This window comes from Sturnus vulgaris, chromosome W, assembly GCF_052056855.1.
Source record: "Sturnus vulgaris isolate bStuVul1 chromosome W, bStuVul1.hap1, whole genome shotgun sequence".
NCBI classification, from domain to species: Eukaryota; Metazoa; Chordata; class Aves; order Passeriformes; family Sturnidae; genus Sturnus; species Sturnus vulgaris.
The window spans coordinates 40477273-40483574 of NC_142282.1; the positions used below are offsets into that span (position 1 = coordinate 40477273).

The window sequence follows — 6302 nt, forward strand, 5'->3', positions numbered from 1 at the left end:
CCAGTGTTTGAAGGTCCCACCACCCATTGCTTTCAGTGTGATTTTAACAGGCCATTGTACCGTTCAATTTTCCCAGAGGCTGGTGCATGATAGGGAATATGATACACCTGCTCAATCCTGTGCTTTCTGGCCCAGGTGTCTATGAGGCTATTATGGAAATGAGTCCCATTGTTTGATTCAATTCTTTCTGAGGTGCCATGTCAGCACAGAACTTGCTTTTCAAGGCCTAGGATGGTGATCCAGGCAGTGGTGTGAGGCACGGGGTATGTCTCCAGCCATCCAGTGGTTATTTCCACCACTGTAAGCATGTAGCACTTGCCTTGGTGGGTTTGTGGGAGTGTAAGGTAATCAGTCTGCCAAACCTCCCCATATTTATATTTTGACCATTGTCCCCCACACCACAGGGACTTTACCTGCTTGTCCTGCTTGACTGCAGCATGTTTCACAGTTATGGATTGTTGGTGATGAAATCAAATGTAAAGAAAAAAATCCAGATTTAAAGAAATAATCCAAATATTGGTGATGAAAACACACTGATACAGTGTTACAGTTTTTGAGCTCCACAGCTTCAACTTTTTTTTCTCCTCCTCTTTCTCTTTTCTTTTCTCATGTAAGCTCCCTTTTATTCCAAGTTCATTAAAGATAAACAACTGCCCTAATTGGACCTCTAGGATCTCTGCTGATTTGTAACACAAAAGATTCCTCAAGCACTCCTTTCATGTGACTCTCTTCAGTCACTCTAAATCATGCATACAGTCAGTAGTTGTAGAAATTATGTCGAGACGGACTGGACCAACACCATCATCTGTCCTTTATTAAAAACTTTACATGCCTTCTTTCAGTGGACTTCTCTCAGGCAACTTTGACTCCTTTCCTCACAGGCAGCTCCACACAGCACTGACTCCTTCGCTCCTCTCTGCAAGTTTCCTTCTTTCTTCTGCATGACTGGCTAACCCCAAGCTGTCCCTTATCCAGCCGCCTAACCCTGTCTGTCCCTCACACAACATCTTACCTTATCTGTCCCTTGCATGACCACATGTCCCTTACCTGCTCACAGCACAGCCGGCAGATGCCATCTCAAACTGCAGCAGACTCTGGTTCTCAAGCTTCAACTCCAACTTACTTTTGCCTAGCTAGCCCACTCTTTTATAACACCCATCCTCATTGGACAAACAAGGCTGTTTCTACGCCTCAGTAATCAGTACAGCTGTAATTCATTGGGAAAGATTGCCTTCTGCACTATCCTTACAAACTCTTCTCCTGCAAGTAGTTTTCCACTGAAGTGATTACTCACAGGACTCTCACCAAACACACAGATTACCGAAGTTCTTAAGGTCAACATTCTCTTGTTCTAATCTTGGTTAATATGCCAGGTGTTTGGCACCATTTCTACAATGGATAACCTGGGTGATAGTGTCTATGGTTAAGTCCATCCCTCAATCACGAGCCCATCTGTTTGTTGCATCTCTTCCCTGATGACCTGAGGTGTCATGGGCTCACCAATCCAGAAATAATTCAACCTTATGCTGCCAGTCCAGATCAACTTGAGATACTTTAATCTTGGCATCTTGATTCACCTATCCGTTGTTGCGATGCTCTTCAGTAGCCCAACTCTTAGGTATGTGTGCATCTACATGACAGACTTTTACAGCCAACTTCTCTACCTGGGCACCAATGTCTTGCCACAATTTGGCAGCCCAGATGTGTTTCTATCTGCGCTGCCAGTCAGTCTTTTTCCATTGGTCTAGCCACCCCCACAGAGCATTTGCTACCATCCACAAGTTAGTGTAGAGGTTAATTGTTGGCCATTTCTCTCATTCAGTGATATCTGAAGCCAGCTGGATGGCTTTCAGCTCTTCAGCCTGATTTGATCCACCTTGTCCCTCAATAGCTTCTGCAATTCAACCTGTAGAACTCCATACGGCAACTTTCCATTTTTGATGTATCCTGACTGTGGGGAAATGACTGGAGATCCTGTCAACAGGTAACTGAGGATACAATTAGAAGAAATGTAGGAGTTATATTAGCATTTTAACAGGAGTTATAGCAGCACAGAAATTATAGGGTAAATCACAGTTGCTGCTCCCTGGATGGAATGTGGTTGGCATGACTTGAAACCTATTCCATGATAATTCCACACACACACCTGCCAAGGGGGATGGAATGGAGGGTGGAGTGGAAATCCTTGCTGGGAAAGGAACTTGATGGTACTTTGCAGCTGATTAACAGCATACCAAGGAAAACAGGGGAAGAGGTCCTACTGCTGAGCCAGCAAGTGTGGGGAAATCCCTCTCCTTAGATGAATGTGCTTCATTAAAGCCTAATTGCAATATTAACACACACCTCCATCCCAAATCTACCTGCCTCCAAGGTATGATCACCTCTCACTGGGCATGCGCTCTACATTCTTTTTGACTGTATCTTTAAAAGTGAAGCTAGAGAATTTTACCCCAAACAGTAACAAAGATATGCATGACTAGAGTCACTCAAGATTCACCTAAACACAAAGAAATAGTATAAAAATAAGTCGAGAATAGGGGAAAAGTTAGGGAAGACTCCATTGTAACTACTGGGATCAGTTGACAGTGAACCTGTCTTCTCTCCCATAGAGATGCCTATTGAGTAAGAATCATACTCTATGCACACTGAACATTTTGTTGAGAATTAAAGCTTGTCTGTATATTCCTTCAAGTATATTTTTGCAGTCAGACACTATCACTGACAACCTTCAAACCTTAACCTGTCCCGATTTTTATATGAATAGAGTGCTATTCCGTAAACTGTTAGTGAGTCCTTCACGGGCACTAGCAGTCACCAGCAGTGGGTAACATACTCAAACAAAGGAATAGATCTGCTGAGAGGTCTTGTCACGATCCGCTCTTAATACAGGTGAGATTCACGATGGTTCGTTTTTGATCTCAAAGGTGCAAAAGACAACAACAGGGGACAAGTCAGTTTGCTCAAAGCAGAAATGCACTTTTATTGAGTGCCAACCACTCAGTTTTGCGATAGAGGGAGAGTTAAAGGAAACAAAGTAAAGAGAGAGAGAGAAAAAGAGGGGAATAGGGAATAGCTACCGACAGATGAGACAGATGTCCTCGTGGTCTGGTCCAATAGATACAGGGGTCCTTGTGGTTCCAGCCAATAGACACGTCTTCTGTGGGGAGATCTCAAAGGCTTCTCCAGAGGGTCGCTTTCTTATAGTCCTTTTCCAAAGCGAGTGGCATCTGGCCAAGAGGTGGGGAGATTTATGGGCCATTGTGAGGTGCTCTGAGACAGAACATGCAGTGGTGCTCCGAGAAGCACCTGTAGGAGTAGTACCTGTCTGAAGGCACTGTACCGTAGCAGCACGGCAAGCACAGCGCACCAGCAAACAGTCACTTGGCCAGCATCCACCTCAACCAGGACAGAACTCCTGTCCAGAAGCAGGTGGGGGGTCCTTGGGATAGCCTCTATCCTCGCGACGGTTGTGAGGCATATGAGGGAAATTCCAGACTGACCCTTACAGGTCTCCCTTACACTGTTGTGTTTCCCTGATTTAATTAGTTGAACCACCCTCCAATCCAGTAGGACTCAGTAAAGGATCCCCCAAACAGGATGCTGACAGACTGGTTGAGCACAAAGGTTTTGAAGTTCCTGGGATGCTTACAGACAAATTAAACACTAAGGGTCAAGTAAATCTCCCCACACTAAGGGTCGAGCAAGCCTTCCCCTTTCACATGACACCTATAATATGGCAGGAACTGTAAGTGAAGAGAGCATACCACTTTTCATTATCTAGTAGCTGATTATATTGGCGGGCCTCCTCAGCATGTGTTACCTTCCCCTTCTCTGATGATGATGATGATAATCCAAAATTTTCATCTTCAGGCCAATTTGTGATGATCTCCAAGATACCAGAGCGATTAGTAGTTTCTATTTGATCTTGCTGTGTGATGAGAGTGATCCACTTATGCCATGTAGAATCAGTGGCATGATGTGTGGAAGGAACATTTCCTTTGAACATCCAGCCCAGCACTGGCAGTCAGGGTGCCAGGAGGAGCTGTGCTTCACTGACAATCACTTCTGAAGCATCTTGAACCCCTTCTCATAAACTGCCAGGATGTCTTTATTGCTTGGGATATAGCAGGCCTCACATCCTTTGTATCCCCAACTCCAGAACCCCAGGGGTCATCCTCGAATCTCCCTGGGTACTTTTTGCCAGACTCCAGGAAGGATTATTCCCCACAGATGCAGTATAAAGCATGTTTTTTACATCCTGTCCTGTCCTGGCTGGCCCAAGGGCTACTGCATGAACAATCTCGTGTTTAATTTGTTCAAAAGTTTCTTGTTGTTCAAGACCCTACTTATTTTTTTTTCTTCTGTGTCACAAGATAGAGAGGGCTTACAGTCTGACTGTACTCTGGGAAATGCAATCTCCAAAAGGCCACAGGACCTAGGAAAGCCTCTGTCTCCTTCTTGATGGTCTGTGGGAATTTAGCTGCTATTTTGTTGACCATGTCCGTTGGAATCTGACTACATCCATCTTGCCGTTTTACTCCTAAGAACTGAATTTCCTGGGCAGGTCCCTAGACTTTACTTTGTTTAATGGAAAAAACACCTTCTGGGGGATCTGGATTATCTTCTCCCCTTTCTCAAAAACCTCCTCTGCCATGTTCCTCCATACGATGATGTCATCAATGTACTGTAAGTGTTCTGGAGCCTCGTCCTTTTCCAGTGCAGTCTGGATCAGTCCATGGCAAATGGTGGGACTGTGCTTCCACCCCTGGGGCAGTCAGTTCCAGGTGTACTGCACACTCTTCCAGGTGAATGCAAACTGTGACCTGCACTCTGCTGCCAGAGTAATGGAGAAAAATGTGTTAGCAATGCCAATAGTGGCATACCACTTTGCTGCCTTGGACTCCAGCTCGTACTGGAGCTCCAGCATGTTCAGCACAGCAGCATTCGATGATGGTGTGACTTCATTCAGGCCACAATAGTCTACTTCCAGTCTCCACTCTCCATTGGACTTACACACAGGCCATATAGGACTGTTAAAGGGTGAGTGAGTCTTGCTGACCACTCCCTTGCTCTTCAGTTCATGAATCTATAGATGGGAATCATGGAGTATTAGTTGGTGTGGTGTTGTCCATGATGCACTGTTGCAGTGGCAATTGTTCTTCAACCCTCAGGACTCCCACAGCAGAAGGATCCTCTGAGAGACTTGACAAGGTATTCAACTGTCTACTTTCCTCTGTCTCCAAAGTAGCTAGCCCAAAAACCCAACAATGCCCTTTAGGGTCTTTGAAATACTTCCTCCTGAGGTAATCCATGGCAAGGATACACAGGGCCTCTGGACCAGTCACAGTGATGTGCTTTTGCCACTCCTTCCTGGTCAAGCTCACTTCAGCTTCCAGTACTGTAAGTTGTTGGGATCACCCTGTCACCCCAGAAATGGAGATGGATTCTGCACCTATGTATCTTGATGGCATCAGGTTATGGCTAAAGCCTGCCTAAGACACCAGGAGAGGCTGTTCCTTGTGGGACTTCCTATCCGGGAACGTCAGTGGCAGTTGGGACTGATCGACCCCAGGCCCCAGGCAGCTACAGGGGAAGGAAATAGGAGAGGACTGGACATTGACCCTATAAGGGTCATGATTGAGAGGGAAGAATGTCCCATATGTGTATGTCAGTACCCTATATCCTTATAAGGACGAGAAGGCTTGAAGCCGGTAATAGAGGGACTAATAAAGGATGGGACATTGGAACCTTGTATGTCTCCTCATAATACCCCTATTCTGCTAGTAAAAAAAGTCTGATGGGAATTATAGATTAGTACAAGACTTACGGGAGGTTAACAAGAGAACTTGGACCCATTACCCAGTGGTACCCAACCCTTATACTCTTCTAAGTAAGGTCCCACCACACCATCAGTGATTTAGTGTAGTGGATCTTAAAGATGCTTTTTGGGCTTGCCCATTAGCTGAGGAAAGCCAAAATATCTTCACGTTTGAATGGGAAGATCCAAATACTGTGAGAAAGCAGCAACTAAGATGGACAAAATTACCACAGGGGTTTACTGAATCTCCAAACCTATTTGGACAAGCTTTAGAAACAATATTGCAAACTTTCCCCACTCCTCCTGGAATACAAATTATCCAATATGTGAATGACCTTTTATCATCAGGGGAAGCTGAAGTTAGGGAGGCTACTGTAATGGTGTAGTGTTTTGCACTACTTAATTAGTGGCTTTTCTGAAGTCTCTTCTGTCTTCACTCAGAGCCAGGAATAAAAAACACATGAAGGAAACGAATTTTCTTGTG

The 6302-nt window shown here is 45.0% G+C and overlaps 1 pseudogene; it reads right to left on the minus strand.

The window, feature by feature from the left end:
• Positions 1-200: 200 nt before the first annotated feature.
• Positions 201-4499, minus strand: LOC148220186 (uncharacterized; annotated as a pseudogene).
• Between the last annotated feature and the right edge of the window lie 1803 nt (positions 4500-6302).